At 37.4% G+C, this 19,887-nt stretch overlaps 2 protein-coding genes across 5 annotated transcripts in view; one reads left to right on the plus strand and one right to left on the minus strand.

Moving 5' to 3' along the window:
• The window catches only part of macrod1 (mono-ADP ribosylhydrolase 1), a 575,305-nt gene that overhangs the window by 310,511 nt on the left and 244,907 nt on the right, over nucleotides 1-19,887 (minus strand). The gene's annotated exons all lie outside the window — the stretch shown is intronic.
• LOC114657762 (leucine-rich repeat transmembrane protein FLRT1-like) overlaps nucleotides 8,161-19,887 on the plus strand; it is a 112,504-nt gene continuing 100,777 nt past the window's right edge. For both annotated transcript variants that reach the window (XM_051922944.1, XM_028809631.2), the window contains exon 1: nucleotides 8,161-9,522. The gene's annotated coding sequence lies outside the window, so the exon portion shown is untranslated. The remainder of the gene's footprint in view (nucleotides 9,523-19,887) is intronic.

Genomic DNA, 19,887 nt, shown 5'->3' on the forward strand with positions numbered 1-19,887 from the left:
ATGTAAAACACATTTTTTATCTATAAAGGAAGAAATGCCAATTCAACTTCCATGTTTACATTAAATGGAATGGTTCAAACAATCAAGGGTGAAGTGGTGGAGTTTAAGTTCCTTGGGGTCTTGTTTATGAGTGAAGATAGAAGTGATAATGACTTTAACTAAATAATTGTAAATAAGGAGCAGTTTTACTGGTGCTGTTCCAGACTATGAAGGGGTTAGGATTAGGGTTAGGGTTAAATTACCAGTCAGTCTACACTGTAATCCTCACCTACAATCAGAAGCCCTGGGTAATGACAGAAAGTATTATATTGTAAATAAAACCAACTGAAATCAGGTTCCTTCACAGATTAGCTGGATATGATCTTTGTGATAGGATGAAGAGCTCAGCAATAACTGAAGGACCTTGCAATATACAGTAACTACTACTTTTCTAGATTAAGAAAGTATGCAGTTAATAGGCAGCACCTTTGCACAGGATGTGTACAAAGCAAGGCCCACTGGAAGAAAACCTGGGCCAAACCCAAGACACAATGGAGAGATTGTATAAGTACCCTGGAAGCATTAGGTAATTACACAGGTGGACTTTAAACAAGTTGTCATGGATGGGATGGTTTGGTCTGTATAGATCAGCATGTTGACACCACAACCTCAACAGAAAACATGGAATGAACGTGAATGAAAAATAATAAAAGACTAAGGATTATATCTAAATATAACTTTGGAACACCAAAATGTTTTTAAACTAAATTTAATAGAGAAACCTAGAAACAAAATTATAATTGTAAAAGTGATGGGGTGACGTTTTTCAACGGTTTTAAAGAATGCAATTACAAGTAGCAATGCTTGTGTGAACTTTACAATTTTCAAAAAAATGTACAACCACTTCACTTACCCCTGGGATGTGTGGGTTGGAATTAGGATACCATCCCTTTTTGATGTTGTAAAGGACAATTAAAGAAGCATTGCATCAGTAAATATATCTGGTCATAAAAATATCTGCTCCAATACCCACTTTAAACCTAGACAATGGCCATTACGCTAACAATGACAAAGAGAGACTTTACATACGATCACATCTTTGATTGTGTTTTTAATTAGCCCACTTTTCATATTTGTTTTTTCAAATAACTTAAAATAAATTAGTACATTTTATGCACGTAAAAACTTTTTTGTTCAATACTATTTATTTATCAAATTTTAAACCATTATGTCTAATTCAGAATACAAGGGGAGTTGCCACAGCCTACAACAGCTGCACCAGGCACAAGCCATCCCTGAGGCAGGCATTAGTCCATTGCTGGGGACTTCGTTCATATATGGAAAACAGAGTTGCCAAATCACCTCACACATTCTCAGGATATGGCAGGCAATCCTGGTGCCTGGAGAAAATTCATACAGACAAGGGGAGAACTTGCTGACTCCACTAAGACAGTGGTTAAGTTCAGAATCACGAGAGCCCCATGAGCAAACCAGTTCACAACAAAGTATCTTTATAGAGCTGCTTCCATATTAAAAGCCTCGAGCACTCAGCACAATTATACATACGGTACAGGTAAGTCAAACACCATAGTACTATGGTGTTAGTAGCTTTGTGTATCCATTTCTGAAAAAAGCAGCCTCTCAAAGGGTTGCACACCGACAAGGAAGGGCTGGCTGAATGCAATGATGATCCTTCATATTTGACGTATGTCGAAGAACAACAATATAACTCAGTTCATATTTCTCCCATTCAGACAATGGCTGCTTATTAAATCCTAAGTGAGTCTTTAATTAGGGTGCATGACCCCTGTATGATCTAACAGCAGACTATTGATGAGTACTCTCAGAAGACTTTGAACTTTTTTTTCATATAAAGATGAAAAATTCAACATTAAATCAGTTAAAAACAAAGCTTATTGTGTTGCATGTAAAGTAGTTACTTGGTATCCTTTCCTAAATGTACTGCCCAGGGTAAGGAGTAATGGCAGCTCAATAATGACCTTTTGCACTAAAAAGATAACGGATATTGAACAGAGAAGTACAGGCAGACCCATTTCATTAATCCATAAAGCAGGGATAAATGTGGGTATGCTTTGAGCACATTCTGATCTTCTTGTTTTTATTGTTGTTGTTATATATAAACATTCTTGAACTTCACATACGAGGTTACATATAGCCTCTGGGTCACAGTGTCAATACAACACAAAAAAAAAACAAAAACTATATTCAATTCTACCACAGAATGGATCCAAAATTTAAGGCCTTATGCTTAAATGGTATTCATTCAATACACCAACTTGTGCAAACAAAAGGCAATCTCAAACACTGTAGCCTACACCCGAGTCACAATTTTTTGATTGTGTTAACAGGCCCCAGCAGTATTACATGGGCATTGGAGATCCTTCTTTGAGGAGTTCATTGATTCCAATGCAACATCAAAGTCTCCTGGCCACGGGTCAGGAAAAGAGGTCTGCAACCCCCTGTGCTCTCTCTCTCTGGTTCAGTTCTAGAGGTTGCTTTCAGACTAGGGAGACAGCTTAGTTAAAATTCATAGCCTGTGTTTGGCCTGTCTCAACAGAGACTGCTGAAGAATCAACTCGTTTTCCAGTCTCTCTCTCTCTCCCCCTAATACAGACACTCTCTATCTTTCAATACAGAATCACTCTGACACTACCCGTATAGATGTTCTCACTCTTCTTAACACAGGCGCTTTTCTCCATACACCCCCCACTCTCCAAAAAAAAAAAAAAAACAGCAAATTGCAACATCTCTCTCAAACACATTCTTCAGTTCTGTTATTTTTTGCTCTCTGCAATTCAATTTCTATTTAAATTTGGATAAATTGACGCCACAGGAGAGAGACCCAATGCAATTTTAAGAAAGTAAGCTTTTACAATTCTAAAAAGTTGCCAACGTCCACATCAGCATGACATAAGCAAGTGGCAAAGTCATTGGTTCTCTTATGGTGTTGCGGCTTTGAATCAGAGCTGTTAGTTATTGTATGCTTAAGAACAGTCTCATTTTGCAATGCCTACCTCAGCCACACCATCCAGCTGTATGCTGTGGGAGCCCTGGAGCACAGGATTTTCTTCCATTTATTCTGGCAGCTGTGTTTTATCACAAACAGCTGTAACACCAGAAACTTTAATCTACTGGGCTGGTGAGAGGTGACATCATACTAATGAACAGATCATGATGCCCTTTAATATGCCCTGCATTGTTAAAGTGACTGTTATTATAGGTAAGTCTATTTATTCCCAGCAGACATGTGGCCAGAAAAAGATGGTAGTCTTTGTGTGAGAATGAAAGAAACTGAACAAAACATCTACAACAGGGAATTCTGTCCAATGAAGAGGCTAACAGTGGGCCCAAAATGGCAAGGCTTTCTTGAATATTAGGCGTATCCATAATAGTGTAAGAAAATGAGTAGAGTATTGAGTTCAACGTAGCTCTTTGAATAGAAAGAGATCTCTAAAACATGGGTCCTTAACTTGAACGCTGGCAGGCCACAATGACCAATCACCCATATTCTTATTCAAAAGACATGTTAATGGGACACACATACAGCTGGCTTAATTTTACTTCATTCTAAAATTCAGAGATTTTCATTTGTTGCAGCCAATTAATAAGATGGCTGATTGGCTAAGCTGCTCCCTTCTGTACCTGTGCATAGTGAGCATCAAGTCTCTAATAACATAACGTTCACAAACCCATTTAAAGCAATTATGGCTTGCAGAGCAATGATTATGAGACCAGAAACAACCTTTGATGGGGTACAAGTCTGCCATGGCACCTATAAATTACACATTTTAATGAAAATTAGGAAAACATTAAAGTATAAAGTAAATATTTAAACAATGTTAAAATAATCCAATACCTGTAAAAATGGTAAACAAACCCTTCAATAAGATAGATAGATAGATAGATAGATAGATAGATAGATAGATAGATAGATAGATAGATAGATAGATAGATAGATAGATAATTTTTATAGAAGCTCAATAAATACATACTTATTATAACAAACAACAACGACGCCTCTCAAATATACAGCAGAATTAATAGAAATAAAGAAACCTTATAACTTAGGTAAAGATTAAAAAAGCAGTCACAGTGAGGCATTTTAAAGGTATGTTGCCATTGGCATAATGGAGCCCATGGATACACTGAAAGTATTTAAAGGAAAGATGTGGCATTTTCAAGTTAAACTTATTTCTTCACAATCATGGTATGCATTTAATTGCCATTTGAAATTGTGTATTAAACCGAAGCAGGTTTTGGAAATCTTAATCTATCTAGCCCGCTCTTGCGTTTTAGAATGGTGTTAATGGGTACCAGGGTCCCAATGTGAAAAACCCTTAAACTTATGAAATTTGTCCAATTTGAAGTAGCAAATGATGCGATTTAAGAAAATGTGCTTTTCACGTTTCTGACAGCAAAAACATAAAAGAACTTCAGCCAATACTAAACAATGCTGACACGTTGAGAGATGTATTCTTAGAACCTCCCCTATTGACATATATACAAGCAGCAGCAACTAACTGTCCAAAGCTCCCTGCCTAAAGGAAATATGTAAAATGTGTGCTCATATTTATAATACAGATTGTGTAGTTATACCACAATGCCAACAAGAACACTGCATAACAGGATAATTTTCCTGCAGATCATCTAATGAGGTCTACCTAATTCTGTGTATGAAATGTTTCAGCACTGTACTCTATGTTGGAGAAACTGGACAAACACTTCACCCAAGAATGAATTCACACAGGTTCCACATTAAGCATGACAATAGTGACGTTCCTGTAGTAGCTCACTTCAGCAGCAATGGACACTGTGAGGAGGATTTTAAAGTCATGGCGCTTATGGGCAACTTCAAGACACAGCAGGAGAAAAAGGAATGGGAAGTTAAACAGAGACAAGAGTTTTATCACCAGAAATGAGGACTATTTACACCTCCCTGACTGACCCAGTCAATCTGATTACATATCCCCACTGTAAGGAATCAGTTATCAGCAGATCTTGACTATACTTTGAAGGTGACTCACTTAAAGGTTTTCGAATGCTGTTTCTTTCCTAGTGTCTATATAAACACAGGGAACTCCAGTTTCTGTACTACAACATACCTGAAGAAGGGGCCTAAGCTGCCTCGAAAGATTGCATATTGTAACTTGTTCGGTTACCCAATAAAAGGTGTCATTTTGCTTCAATTCTCATTGCAACAAAAGTAAACTGAAAATAATGAATTTCATCACACATTCATGGTACTACATTCTCAAGAAAAGAATGTTTCATGCTTGTTTGTCTGCTCTCTGAGGGGGTCATGAGTAGAGTTATTATTAAATAAATGTTAAATTATTAAATAATTATATTCTTTTTTTTCTTACTTTTGTTTCTTTAATTCTCTTTATTTAGTGGTTATGTTCCGCCTTGGCTTGTAACAACAGACAGATGCACCCTCAATTTATAAAGATTATTTTTCCTAAATGGTGCCTGCTTTTCGCCTGTTACATTCTGTGCTGTTATTTTACATAGGCTATGGAATGAAATTCATGCCAGGTGGAAGTGTGTTGAAAAAGAACACATATAGTACTTTGTACAAATAACAATAAATCTGAAGTGAACTAATTATACTGCAAAGTATTTTTAATAGCTTTAGATTTCTGAAATAGTTAACCCATCTGTATGTAACATTTTGTGGCATGGCGTGCACATGCACAATAAAAACATGATTAGTAGCTCTTACTGCAGATTAGGTAATAAAAGAACTGAGGAGATAATTTCTGAGTTAGTAAATTTACTGACACTAATGTCAATCAATCCGTAGATACAACTGGAGATCATGCGAACTCCATGCAGAACCAGGCACTGTGAAGCAGGAATGACAGTTCTGCGCCACCACTATGCCTATGTTAAACATTCTGTACTAAACTTACAAATTTCAACCTGATTAAAACTAAATGTATGCCTATCATGTCTGCTCCATTCTTGTCACTTAACTGCATGCTACCTGCATACTTGGCATTTCTTTTTCTAGACCACCAAAGCACATGCATGCATTATCATTCCAGCAGCAGCAGGTAGCATCTTTGCGAAATAACAAAACAAGCTGACGTACAGTGAAAGAATGCAAGTGATTTGTGTGACTTTTCTCAGTAATTACTATCTAATTGTGTACAGAATAGAGACTACAATTAACAGTCAATGCCAATAATGGTGCATGGCAAGCACCACATCCTGTCTCGGAAAGATTGGCATGGAGGAAGTCAAACATTAAAGTGAAGCACACAACTAGTCTCCTTTTAAAATGGCTGAATCTAATAAAAATGTTTTGCTTTTTTTCTGTCTTAAAATTACATGAATATGCTGCTGTGCAATCTCTAGCAACAGGTGATTGCTCGACATATCTGGCTTAAACATTTTAAGACTTTTTTTTTTTTTTCCCACATTGGGACCGAAATACTCATTAGCCCCATTACAAAATGTAAATGCAGGCTAGTTATTTTTAAAATATATAAACATGCTATACTTTACAACACAATTTCATATGAAAAATGAATATACATCATGATTATGAGTAAATACCTTTGGCTTGAATAACACCACATTTATCAGTTAATAATAGCATGTCAGTGAGCGGATGTGTAGCATTGTTCATAATGATCATCAGTTTTGTCTTCTGGTCATCAAAGAGTTGTAGAACACATAAAAGGATGCCACTATCCACATTAAAGGAGTTCCTAAGGTTGATGTGTAGAAAAAGCTAAGACTTGCTTTAAAGCAATTTTAAATCAAAATTTGAAGGAATGCTTTCTGCCTTAACAAGTGAGCAACTGGTTTCAATAAATTCTAATTCACTGTGGAAATGAGAATTTATCTAACACTTAGGTTGTTTCTACTGTAAACCCAACTTTTGAAGCAACAGCAGACACTGATTTTCATTTACAGTATATATCCATTCAACCACTGAATTCATTTTCATCCGGTTCCCCGATTCTTAAGAACATAAGAAATTTGACAAAGGAAAAGAGACCATTCAGTCCTTTAGGCTTGTTTGTTTAGCTAATAGCTAAGCTATTCCAACACCTCATTCAGATAATTCTTAAAGGTTGTTAAGATTTCTGCTTCAACTACATATCTGTTGCAGATTCCAGCTCTTGGTTCCTGGTTGGAGTCCTAAATGCACATCCCCTTAATTTCCACTGATGTCCTCGAGTACGTGATTTACCCTTAAGCTGAAAGAATTTGTCTTGATCTACTTTATCAATGAATTTCAGAATTTTGAAGACCTGGATTAGGTCCCAACATGGACTCCTCAAACCTAGACTGAGTCTGTCAGAGTATGACATGTCCTTAACTCCTAGGATCCACCTTGTTGCTCTCTTCTGTATAGCTTCAAGTGCTGCAATGTCTTTTCTATAGCATGGTGACCTGCACAAAATACTCCAGATGCAATCTCACTAGTGCATTATATAGACTGAACATAATGTCCTTTGATTTATATTCAACAGTTTCTGTGATATAACTTAATTTCTTTTTGTCTTTTTAATTGCTTCTGCACATTGCTTAGATGATGAAAGCATTGTGTCAACATCCATCCATCCATCCATCCATTTTCCAACCTGCTGAATCCGAACACAGGGTCACGGGACATGAATGTCTAAATCTTCTTCAGAGGTTGCTTACTGTAGGACAGTGTCTCCCGTCTTATATTGATAATTAGTGCTCCTGATGCCCACATGTAGCACTTGGCACTTTTTGACATTTTCTATATTTAGGGCTAGTTCCTGCTTACCCCATGATGTTGCCAAGATCCTGAATCTAATCAAGTAGGTCTACAAAATGGATTAATGAAATTCTACTTCTTATTTACAGTTACACCTAGTATGTATTTAATCTATTTTTGCTAAGATTTCAATATGCCAACGTTTTGGATCTTTTCTATAATCCTTGAATAATTCTAGTAGCTTTTAGTATGTCCTTCTTTTGATATGGAGACCAAAAATTCACACAATATTAAAGAGGAGGCCTGGTAAATTTGTCATGCATAACACAAACTCTTTTGAATTTTACTCCATGGAGGATGGGCACTGTGTTACTTAATGTTCTGTTTTAATCACTTGTTTGTACTTAAAAGGTTGAGACAGTCAGCAGGATGACAAAACTTTTTCATATTTAATGAAATTTCTGGCATTTTTGTAACTGATTGTCACTGATTGTTTTCATCTCTTAACTGTGGTGTGTGTGTGAACCTGCAGATGGGCAGCACGAACAGTACCACTGTTATAAATTGATACAGAGATCAATGCCAATACTCATATTTGCAATCCAAACTCCATTTTTGTTCAAATTGTGCACTTGTGATAGTGTTGGGACCCATGGGTGAACCTTAGGAAGACCTCAGCAAATAGCAGTAACACACTAGGATAAATTGTTCAGTGCAAAATTATTGTAGATTTCTCAGGCTTTAGGGCAGGCAGCGCTGAATGCGACTTGTAAACAGGTGTTAAATGCGGGAGGCGATGCAAACTAATTAGTGACACACCTGCAAGCAACTGGTTCACAGTGAGAAAAGAAAACGACGTTTGACTGTTGATCTGTACATTAAAATGTTTCTCCTCCATCCATTTTTTCTTCCTTCTCTCTTTGTTCTTCGTACCCAGTACCTACTCTCCTTTTTTCACTACCCCTCCCTTCTATCAGGCACTCTCTCTCATTGCTCTCCCTCACACACACACAGACACACGCACACACATGCACACACACACACAGACTCTCCCCCTCCCCTCCTTTCCCAATCCACCAGCAAACCGGAGTCCAGGCAGTGAGTGATCTCACATACTGTCTTCAAGCTGACTCCCTTGTCACCACGCACTGAGTTCAGCTAGGAAACTGCTTGGCAGCGCAAAGATGCACGTAACTGCACATGCTAAAGATTGAGGGAGGGAAAAAAGAGAGAGAGAGAGGACGGAGAAGGCTCCGATCAACAAAAATAAGCTACTTCCATCAAGGCAGAGACGGAAGCTGCACGAAAGCACAGCACTGGGCGACGAGAGAAGGCAGCACAGCTGAACCTCATTACTATTCCAACAAAATCTCACAGCCCCCTCTGTCACTTACTGTCACGCTAGCCCTCCAGTCATTGTCAACAAAACTACCGCTTCTCCCTGCTGCAGGGATCATCATAGTGCTGATTTGAGGAGAGCATTGCCTGCTTGGAATTCCTTGTCTTTTTCCTTTTTTTTTTTTTTTTTTTTTTTTTTAATTCCTCCTTCTTCCCCCCTTTTGCTCTCTTTTTGGCATGGATTCTGGATCCACTCTCTACCTTGGATTCTTCCCAGTTTGTTACGTATATAGATATGTCAGTGGGTTAAAGGCTTAGAACTGACAGGGGGTAATGTACACTCTGCCACAGTGGAGAACTGAGCACAGATCTAACAGGATTTAAATTATTTCCAATTTTCATATTTTTTTTCCTTGGATGCCTGGAAAAAGCTAATTGAATGAGTCAGTAACGCAGAAGCCAGCTGCTAGTAGACACACAAGGTAGGAGCTCCTCTTCCTTCACAATATTTGAATGAATTACCTTCAAGATTAAATGGGTTTAGGGACAAGCAATGTGCTTGTTAAAATAAGGGACAGCATTATTGAAATGGAGAGGTTTTCAGCCAAAAAAAAAAAAAAAAACATCTATTTGCCAAATATTTTATTGGAGAAATATTGTATGAAATGTGTAAGTTGGGGTTGGGGTGAGGGGGAAGCTAAACGCATAGCTGTAAGCTGCATAAATGGAAGTTTAGACCTCATCATGGACCACCGTTATGCCGTGTATGTGCAAGTCTGAATGACTTTAAGCGAGAGGTTTGGAGTGATTGTGGCGAATGCTACATAGTTCATGAGGTCTTTTCATGATACCTTTGATGGGTAGGATATGAAGAATATTAAAGCAATTCAAAAATCTGGAGAAGTATTCACAAATGGCAATGACTAATATTTATTTAGATTTACTTGGTTGATGTTCTTCAGTCTTCTACTGTATCCAGATATTTACAAACAAGCATTTGGAGTGACCAAAATTGTTCACTACAAGGCATATATCATAAAATACAGTATCAAGTGCAGCTTTATATTTCAGTTTGCAAAGATCAGGCTATGTGCATCACAGTCATTTCTTTGAACTCATTCATGTTTAATTTGATAGCAGAAATGAGCTTTACATTGCATCAAAGCCTTTTCAAGTTCTTTGTGACAGAAGCCATACAAACAAATGAAGGATATGTAAAAGGTGTATACCTTAAAGGGAAGCTTTTTACAGTAGTGACAGCAGGAATGAGGACGACAAATAGTGTTAAAGTAGTAATAGATGCTTGACTACATTTGGGCAAAAGCAACATGTAACCAAAATAACCAGAATGGTTGACTTTCCAGTACCCCTCCAGCCTTTGCTGTTATACTGTTTGTAAAGCGTAACGAAAAAGGAAAGAAACTGTAGTATTAGCATCCACCATCAGCAAGGTTAGAACACCAGAATTGGTTAATCACAGCATTTTTTATATATACATATTAAACAACAGGTCAATCCAGAGGAGTGTAACTAATAAAATTAATGAAGGATTAGTCCATTCGACCACAAAATGCAGCTGATCCATGGTAAACAAAAAATAGAGTGTGAAACGAGTTGAAAAAGAAATTCAAACATGCAAAGCATGTGTGTGAGATTAGGATTTCCCTGGAATCTATAGTCCATCATAAAGGGCCCAATTGCTTGCAGGCATTTAGAGCCCAGTGTAGAAACTGGGATGAATAAAGTGCAGTAAAAAGCAGTGTATACCTGTGAATACTACTAATCATAGATAAGACTAGACTGCATCAGCCTATCATTACCTACCCTGACGCTTCCTCTAAGAGCACTGAATTAAAGTAAATTTAAAAATCAATACTCTGGTGCTGCTAGAGACAGTGCTATAGGCAAATATAAAATTATTTCTGAAGCTGGTGACAGTGCATCCAAGTTAAATACTGATAGTGCGCCACCCTGATGATGGATGTCAGCAACAATCTATTCTACCTAAATTTCCTGTCTTAAATACTATAATTTGTTCTCCAATGGTTTCACTCTGTATTTCAAACATTTTATTTTTTGGTCTTTTTATGTTTTTTTTTTTTCTTTTTCCCATGAATAGCTCTCTCTCCTCTAAATTTAGTCACTCCTATATGCCATTCCCTCTAGAATACTCCTAAAGCTTTGTCTCTTTACAAATATCCCTTCCTAAAGGACTTGCTTACTTGCTTTGGTTGTTCACTCTTGATTTCACATTTCTCCCTTTCTGCACTTCTCACTGGAACACTCTCTGAGTGAATTTGTTCACCGGCTCACTGATCAAAAGTGCTTTGCATTTTAACATCTCGTAACAGATTTAACACTACACATGCATTAAAGAACATTGAGAAGATTACATTAAGAAAAAACGATCACAAAAATGGCTTGAACGCATACTGATGTATTGGCAGTGTCGCCTATGGAGTATTACATCTCAGCTTTTCAGCCATTTCTATCTGGGTAGGTACCGGCAATTTGACAAGACAGCTTGTCTGCTCCAGTCTCTTTGAGTTTTGCTATTAAAATGAGAGCCAGTAAACATAGTCAGGGGATTCAAAGGGGGACCCCTCACCCTGGAAAGACAGGCAGCAATTTCTATTTAGATATGCACACTTCACTACTAGGCCAAATCACTGAAATGTGGTTCACTGAACAGAAGGATGTACAAAGCCAAAGGAGAATTTTAGCCATGCTGAAAATATAAGACACCAGATTGCTGGGCCGGGATAATTGACTAATGTTGGGGAGGATAAATTGTGGGAAGATAGATTTTACATATTCCCCTGGCAGTGTTTCAAAACAAAACATCAATTTCTAAAGGAATCTAGTGCTAAACAAATGCTTCTCACTCCTACCTTTGGCATTTTAGTCAGCAAGCCACTTTATTAAGGAAAAGCGGGTGTAAAATACGTGGGCCATCCATCACAAGCCTGGATCATTTTGAGGTGACTGAGAGAAAATGGGTAAATAAGAGTACTGCAGAAAAGACCATAGTCACAAAGGGGCTACATTCACTGATTTAGACATTATGCTCTCTTTACCCCCGTGTCTGAAATTGGTCACTAATTTTTGTTTCCAAAGTAAGAATATGGTGTACTTTACATAATACAAAGAAGCTGCAGAGCAGCAGACTATGTTTAAGGTACATGGGCAAGCTTGAAATTAATTCTGCTTATTTGTGAACAATGTAAACAAGGAGGCCAATCAAAATTCATTTACTTTTGCAATAAGTGAACTCTTTACAATAAATGATTTAGTTACCAAACAGCATTAATGGACAGGCGGCTGCAACGCAACTCTTTTTTAATTCACTGGAAATTTTACAGATGCACAAGTATGCTTAATCTTGTTAAAGTTTACCAACATTAAAATGAAGACAATCATCACATTAAGTAATTGTGAGTCAGCTTGGATTAAATGTAAATGCTTTGTAACTGTTAACGATCCCAACAAATGAAATTACTCAGAGGAACAGCAAGATTCACAAAATGAAGTGTATGACTCAAAAAAAAAAAAAAAGGGTCAGTAAAAAGATAAAAGAAATTGGGTTGAACTTTTCTTTTTCTGAAATGAAGTGTCTTTCATATTTGCCACTGTTGAGGTGGAAAAAATAACATTACAGGCACGATTTGATTGGTGGCTGTAAATTGTTCCCATAACAATTTGCGTGCGTGAGTTAGGCTGTCACTCTGCTTGAGGTCTTTTGCCGCCTTGCACCCAGTGCTGTTGGCATGGGCACCAGCTTCCCCGATCCTGGAAATGGATGGAGAGAAGGACATAATAAATAGATAAATGTATATTTAATGTTTAGTTGATGATTTGACTAAATTAAAACACAAAAAGTGACAAACATGCGGTTTATTGTAAAAATGATTTTAGCAATAATGAAAATAACTTTAATACCTTTTAAACTATTCATCTTCAAATAAAATGCCCTAAGTTTCTAATATATTTTGAATAAAAAGGAGTTACTGTTTAGAGTTTCACCATACTGATGCACACTTTGGTTATGAATCCTGGAATAAATCTGCCCCCCAAAAAGACAGGTTATGTGCTTAAGTGGTAGTAAAGCTAAGAGAAAATGTTACCAGGAGGATCCCAAGATAAGAGTGGGTGTGAAAATAAAAATATTTGTTTACAAAGAGCCCCTTGTACCTGTTGTTTAGAGATGAATCAACGTGAAATACGTTTTTGTTTAGTTTGTGGATTGACTGCCTACGCGTTTCAGTTTCTTCTGTGTATTAGAAACATGGGGGAAAAACAGAGCATTCAATTATTCATGACCTCCTACTTCTATCCTTTTTTTTAATTAAATGTAAGCCTCAAACATAATTTTTTTTTATACAAATTCATGTACTGTACACTACAAAATAATTACTGTGCTGTCAAAAAGGTCCTGACATAAAAAACGGGATGCTGCCTCCTGCTTCTCAGCCTAGACAGAGTTACCCACAGCAGTCTGGGACGAGTAAACAGTTTACTCAGAACCTCGACAAAGCACATACTCAGCACAGTTTTTTTTGTTGAGACATCGGGTAAAAACAGGGAAAAAACAAGACACACGTTTGATGATGGTCCTGCTGTAGACACTGCTTCCTTAACCAAAAAAAAGTGACTTCTCAGCTCTGTTTCATGCTATCTGAACTACAAAGAGAGGCCTGTAATCAATAATTATTTTAAATGGAACTTTTCATTTCAAAAACAATTACACCATTTAAAGAAAATACAGGGAATAAATAAAGCCAACATACTGTGGCTGTACAAATGAAAAGAATGAAGGTAGATTATACATTTTCTGAACTCACCATTTCATTCGCAGGGATTCAGTTTACCCTTCCATTATTCAAGAACTAATTCAGAATGGGGCAACAGTCCATCATGGGACATATTTACACAATACAAGTTAGAAATGCAAATCAATCTTTTTTTTTTTTTTTTTTTTATTGTAATCGTACAACATTCCATACAAATAGATAAATTTTTACAAAAATAGGATTGAAAACAAATCAACCCCCACCCCTGAGAAAGAGAGCATGGCCAACAGAGTAAAACTTAAAGCTAGTAAAAATAGGTAAATCGATGAATTCATAAGCGGATAAAGATAAATGGAGAAGAAAAAGAAATGGGTAGAGAATCTGCTTCCTCAGTGCTTTAAGAGCTTAATCTAAATTTTCATTAATTAGATCCTGCCAGGTTTTGAAAAAGTTCTGCACAGATCCTCTAAGTGAGAATTTGATTTTTTACAATTTCAAATGTATAAAACATCAGTTACCCACTGACTTAAAATAGGAGGCAGTCTAACCTGCATACTTTACGGATATGGAAGAATTTACAAGGGGACAAGGGGAGGATGCGATTTAGAAAGTGAATGGGCCAAGTGTGAATCACAGAATACTGAGCTATGAGGCAACAGTGCCAGCCACTGGGGGCTGGTCTAGGGGAGTATAACAATATACAGTGTAATGCAATATTAATCTAAACTAACATGGAAATGAGAAATACAACGCTTCAAACTACACAAATTTCAAAGAAAGAAAGAAAGCCACTATATCATAGACAGACAGAAAGATAGAATCTTTATTTATCCCCCAAGGGAAAAATTGGCAAATCAGTCTAAAATATAAGGTTATGGTGAGAAGGTATGCACTCCAAGCAGTACATGGCCTTTTCTTTTACCACACATATTCTCAATAATTGTATTAAATGAACACTAAGCTGTAATTGTACTTTCTAAATGCACATTTACAGTGGTGTCAGGAAATTTAGGTCCTGCCCCACTTCAGTGAAGGCACACTGAGCATATTCCCTCTCTTGGGTCCTTGTTCAGCTAAAAACAAAGCTTGAGCAGCAAAACAATAACTCCAGCACACGGCTCTGTCAAAGTTCCATAGGCAAGCCCATACACACCAGTGTTGCACTGGCATATCTGTGTGCTTAAACACCATGGGGGAAATGATGTCACTTTTGCAGAGGCTGACGAAACAACCTGGCTACGTGCAGTTCAGCTGCCTTAGTCAAGAATCTGAAATGTTTAATTTTACCAACCGGCTGTGTAGTTGAAGAATAAACAATCCAGTCAAGGCCAATCAGGCGCCACCAAGCTATGTTTCATTGCACTCCTTGTTGTATAGGACATAAGCACTGCACTATAATGTCACTTAATGTTTGCCATTCTACATCTTTGTGTAATTAAGGTCTGCATAGGTGCTGCACAAACTGATATTACTACAGTACAGAATAACAAGGATTTACACTACAGTATATGTCAAAAAAGAAGGTGGACACCTCTCCATATTATTGAGGTTGGATGTCTCAGCCACACCCATTGTTAAAGCCATGCAATCTCCGTTGTCAAACATTGGCAGTAGAATGGGTTGTACTAAATCAGTGAATTTAAACATGACACTATCATAGGATGCCACTTTGCCACCTGTCAGTATGTGAAACGTCTGAACTGGTAGATCTGCAAGTGTAGAATCAAAAAAGTGCAGGGTCTGAGCTAGGCCCCTTGGTCCCAGTGAAAGGTTCTGTTAATGCTACAGCATGCAAATACATTTTAGACAATTCTGTGTTTTCAAATTTGTGGCAATAGTTTGGAAAGCTCATTCCTGTTCCAGCATGACTGTGGTCCTGTGGACAAAGCCAGGTCCATAAAAATCTAGAGTGAGTGACCTGCATAAAGCCCTTACATCAACCCTTTTGAACACCTTTTGGATGAACTAGAATACCAATTGTGAGTCATGTCTTCTTGTCCAACATCAGTATGTGACCTCACAAATACTCTTTTGGCTGAATGGGCACAAATTCCACAAAAACACACTCCAAAATCTTATGGAAAGCCTTCTGAAAAGAAGAAGGCTGTTATAGCTGCAAAGTGGGGAGCCAACTCCATTTTCATGCCCATGGCTTTGGAATAGGATGTCCAACAAACTCAAATAGGTGTAATGGCCAGGTGTCTATAAACCTTTGGCTATTTAGTGTATGTTTTTGACAAATATAGTGAGCTTTGTCTGGTAGTTGGGTCATGGCAACTGGACTTTTCTTGTTAGGTAGATATGTTTCACTGCTCATCCAAGCAGCTTCGTCAGTCTGCAGATAATTTCACCTGGATGACTGAGAATCTTCTCAGACATAGTGAGCTTTGCTTCTACTGTTTGCATTTACTTCTTAATTGAAATACAAGTCGAAAAAATCTGGCTTAGACATTAGTGCATTAAAGGAATTTTTTACCAAAATTCAGTCATAGTGGCATTACATTTATCTTTAAAATTAAGAAGGTATATGACATAAGATGGGAAGGATTTAACATTTTATATATTTCACAAAAAACAGCAGAAATCTGAAAACTAAATGTAAAAAGAAATCCAGTAGGTACAGCTTAAAAAAGGAAAGGTTATTACCTCATCACCCCACTGTTTTCAGTATACTGGATAACGGCAGCCATGTTTTGGACTTCAATTGAAGACACACTTGCATGACAAATTAAAAGACACCAGTGAATACAGAGGCCATTAATTTTGCTATCCTACTTGCATCCTACATACCAGTAATTTCATTTTTTTCCTTTTTTGTAAATTAGCAAAACAAAACATTTTAGTTTGTGCTGAATTAAACAAACAGAGCCTTCATGAAAATGAGAGGTAGATTAAACTTGGCAAGTGGAAGATCACATTTGGAAAAAAAATATTCAATACAATTTTTTAATAGAAGTGACAAGCCCCATCTGTTCAAATCAAGATTTTATTAAATCTGAGAATATGTGATGTTGCTTTGCAGTACCGTATATAAAACACCTCCATTTCACATACCTTATTATATTTAATTTTTGTTGCTTGAACCTATATCTTAATTAATCAATCCACAAATAAATCTAACAAATTAAGTTAACAAGAATAAATGGGGTAGGTGGACTTTTTCTTAGCCCCCCCATATGCATGCTGTATCAAAAAATGTGCTTTTATATTTTCACTAGCAGTTAACACTTGAATATCAAACAGACTGGGTCAGTGGTCTGCTCTGAGCTTAGATGCCCAGTGTGAAGATTACATGAGACAGAAGTAAAAATAAGGAACAAATCATTTTGATTTAGTTTTGGTGAAAAACTACTCCAAGGGGAGCACTGATAGGATGACTTTCATAATATGAGATAGAAAGCAAGAAGTGTTTCAGTGATCACAATTACATTTTAAAGGTTTGTGAAGAACAACCAGTAGTTATAAGGCATAATATCTCGGTGTCTAGAAATGCACTGCTGCGAAGGACACAATTGAAGACCATTATCTGCAATAATAAGCAAGATATGCAGTCAAGATGTTAAAATAAAAAAAAAAAAAAAAAGTAAAAGGTTGCCTGTTGAGGCTACATAAAAAAAAAAAATCACCAAACTCATTCAGTGCTCCAATTGCTAAATATATCAATAAATAATTTATGTAGAGGGTCTTGGGCTAGTATTCACAGAAAGTCACTATATAAAATAAAGTCTGCTGCTTTAATAACCTAAGCAACTCAGTAATTTATTGATTTTAGCCAAACCCTTTATCCATTATTTAACCCACTTAAACCTACAGTACGATAGACAGGGTGACAGTCCATCATGAAGCCCATTCACACATCATATCAGGCCAATTCAGAGCTATCCGTCATCCTAAGAACCATGTCTCCGTGGTGTGGGAGTATTATTATTAACATTTAGTAGATGTACATGGGAGAGGACATGCTACCTCCACGTGCAGTGACCAGGACTCTGGAGATGTGTGGTAGCCACACTTATCCCTGTGCTACTACAGTGACGCCATACAAAAAGTGTCACAGCAGACTGTACTTGCTAAGGAGTCTCAGGTCTTTTGATGTGTGCAGCAAGCTGCTAGAAATATTCTATCACTCCATAGTAGCCAGTGCGTTATTCTATGCTGTATTCTCCTGGGCACTCAACATGAGCTCAAAAGAAGCACAATGCCTGAACAAACTTATCAGGAAAGCCTGCTCCATCACATGACAAATGCTGGACGCAGGGAAGCTGTTGTGGGAGACGGTGGCAAAATTGGACATCGTCATGAAAATCCCCTCCAAGAAGTGTTCTCTTTCAAGCACTTTTAGCCACGGGCTCATTCTACAACTGTATGCTAAGAAGCACCTCTGAGGGTATCTTTTCTGCCCACTGCTATCAGGCAATTCAATGCTTCCTACCAATTTACTGTTTTTCATTTTTAAATTTTTGCACAATGTACACTTATTGAATGATTGACAGATTGACGGATCAATCGATCAGCTGTATTGTTTGTCCTGTGAGTCTGTACCCTTGTTTTTTATGTTTCTGTTGCTGTATGCAGCTGAATTTCCATCTTGGGATTAATAAAGTTTATCAAATCTAATCTCATCTAATTTCCAAATCAAATAAATAAATTAAAAAAAAATTAGTTTTTTTTTTTTTAATTTTGATTTATGACTTGAAAATTTGGTGAATATTACAAATTTTAAAAATTATTTTCCAACAGTAAGCTTGTATAATTGCTTAATTCTATCCATCCATCCATTATCCAACCCGCTATATCCTAACTACAGCGTCAAAGGGGTCTGCTGGAGCCAATCCTTGCTAACACAGGGCGCAAGGCAGGAAACAAACCCCAGGCAGGGCACCAGCCCACCGCAGGGCACACACACACACCCGGAGCACCCGGAGGAAACCCATGCAGACACGGGGAGAACATGCAAACTCCATGCAGGGAGGACCTGGGAAGCAAACCCAGGTCTCCCAACTGCAAGGCAGCAGCGCTACCACTATGTCACCGTGCTGCCCTTGCTTAATTCTAGGTAGATTAAAATATTTTAATTTGAAAAATACATACAAATATTGAGCAGTCAAAAAGTGGAAGCAAAGCAAAAGAAAGTGGATATTGTGGTTCTAAACAGATAAACGTAAAAATGACAAAGTTCATTTATCCATCCATCCATTTTCTGAAGTAGTTTTTGACAAACAGGATGACAGAAAGTTAGAGCCTTCCCTTGCAGCTTCTGGTTCATGAAAAAACCAAACCAGACAGAGATGCCAATCCAAGGGCACACTCACGTTTAAGTAATGCACCTGCCAAAAAGCTTACAGAAACATACAACACAGAATAAAAGTGAACTCTGCTTTTTGTGTGCTGTTGATTGTAGCAACAAAGGTATTTGGGTAAATGGATGTGTGGTAAAGGAAAGTGACAGGACATTGCCATTGGCTAGGAACACTTCTTGCTCCCCTAAAGTTGAATATTATCAAAGTAGAGCATGTACCTCAGCCAAATTCTAGAAATGCATCCCACTCCTATAAAACGTGCACATCTTATGTTGCACATGTGGCTGATTTGGACACTTAATTCAGGCACCAAAAAATACAATGCTCTATATGCAGCTCTAGACTCTCATCTACAAAATTGGCTTTCTGGTTTCCTCAATAGTGTGGACACATGGAGTGGTTAGTTAACACCAAAATTAGTCTTATCTTGTATCATTTCATTGTCATAAAACCCATTCAGCCCAATTCAGGATTGCAGGAGACTAAAGTCTATTGTGGCAGCACAGTGTGCAAGACAGCAAATAACCCTGGAAAGGGCACCACAGAAATAAGTCTGGCGCTAAATTTGTCCAACACAAAGCAACAAAGGATAAAGCACTAAATGACATGACATTCAATTTATATATACACATAGTTTCAAGTACTGTAAATTTATTTCCAATTGTTGTTCTACTAACATAACATAATAGGAAATCTGTTTAATCCACTTCAAGATTGCTGAGGGTGAAGCCTAACCCAGCCACACTTGGAGCAAAGC

This window comes from Erpetoichthys calabaricus, chromosome 1 (genome assembly GCF_900747795.2).
Source record: "Erpetoichthys calabaricus chromosome 1, fErpCal1.3, whole genome shotgun sequence".
Lineage (NCBI taxonomy): Eukaryota > Metazoa > Chordata > Cladistia > Polypteriformes > Polypteridae > Erpetoichthys > Erpetoichthys calabaricus.